The following is a 1,571-nucleotide window of genomic DNA, read 5'->3' as shown; positions in this document are numbered from 1 at the left end:
CATCAGGCTCCATGCTCTGCACTGGGAACCTGCTTCTTCCTCTCCCACTCCCCCTGCTTATGTTCTCTCTCTTGCTGGCTGTCTCTCTCTCTCTGTCAAATAAATAAATAAAATCTTAAAAAAAAAAAAAGAATGTAATTTCTGATTCTCGCTCTCCTAAGGAGGGCACATGATGTGATGAACACTGGGCCTTATATGCAACTTATGAATTACTGAACTCTACATCTGAAATTAATGATGTTCTATATATCGCTAATTGAATTTAAATTTAAAAAAAAAGGAAAAGAAAAGGATTCTCTCTCTTCCTCTACCTCTACTCTCCTCCCACTCTCTCTCTAAGAAAAATCAAATAAAGTAGTAATTATCTATTATAAATACATAAATAAAAAAATAAAAGGTATAAGTACTCTTCACTAAATTCAAATTTAGAAAAAAATTTTTTGATTTTATGTAAGAACTGTGAATTAAAACTCAGTAAATCTGCTTCCTTAACCATAAAATTAGTTGGTAATACAAGGATTAGGATGCAAACTAAAAATTAACAGTATATTTAAAAGAACACTGTAAATTAAAAAGTATGTTCCTGCTTAGTTATTTAATAATTACAGGAGAGGAAAGCAATTTTCTCTCTACCCTTCTGAATTCTTGGCTGAGATTCTTGTAATAAAAGACAGATTAGCAAGAGAAACAGAAGTTTGTTAACATGTATGCCTTACGTGTACATGCGAAATACCCAGGGAAAAATGTGTAACTCTCTGAGGTGTTCTAAACCACCAGCTTAAACACCATATTCAAGAGAGCCGATGGTGGCTCAGGTGGGACAGTTGCCAGGGATGGTGGAGCATGAGGATGGAGCAGGTGTCTGAGCTTCTCTCCCGGACCCTGAGCAGAGTCCCCTGGCTCTCCTGCCTCTTTGAGTGGGGAACTGCCGGTCAGCCCCGGATCACAGAAGAGAACGTGCTAGATATTATGATTTGATTAAATCTAGGATCCAGAGAAGCCCGATACTTGAGAAGAGCTCGAAGTGGTAATGGAAAGTAGTATGGAGGTTCAGGAGAGAAAGGATAACTATTTGGTTACTATCAGGTTCAGGCCAACAGGCCTCACTGCTATTCCGCAACCCTTAGTGGACTGGGCTTAAGAGTAAAACCTCAGTGTTTTTTACCATTTAAAGGTAAGCTGGAAATCTGCATTTCTGAAGGAACCCACTCAGCAGAGGAAGACATCAACAGGAAGCTAAATGACAAAGAGTGAGTGGCACTGCAATGGAAAACACCAATTTACAGGAAATCCCATACTAGTGTATCCTGGAACCTAATAGCTGTTTTAAGAGCCACTTAACTTTAATTGTTTGATATATTTGTTTAAATTCTTTGTAAAATGTAAGACTCATGTTTAATACATAGGTGATTTGTACCTCAAAGCATTTTTTTAACACATGATTTGCAATCAAGATTTAATTATAGGTAGTACCTAGTTGGTTCAGTGTATAACATTCTCAGGATTTGTAACACTTAAATGACCAGACAGAAAAACATCTTGTAGTTATTATGTGTCAGATGAGGTGCTAT

General features: G+C 37.1%; 1 pseudogene; it reads left to right on the top strand.

Annotated features, from left to right (window-relative positions):
• Positions 1-849: 849 nt before the first annotated feature.
• Positions 850-1,355, top strand: LOC113256062 (cytosolic iron-sulfur assembly component 2A-like; annotated as a pseudogene).
• The last annotated feature ends 216 nt before the right edge of the window (positions 1,356-1,571 follow it).

Source organism: Ursus arctos, unplaced genomic scaffold, assembly GCF_023065955.2.
Source record: "Ursus arctos isolate Adak ecotype North America unplaced genomic scaffold, UrsArc2.0 scaffold_4, whole genome shotgun sequence".
Taxonomy (NCBI): domain Eukaryota; kingdom Metazoa; phylum Chordata; class Mammalia; order Carnivora; family Ursidae; genus Ursus; species Ursus arctos.
This window is presented reverse-complemented; position numbering and strand designations above follow the sequence as displayed.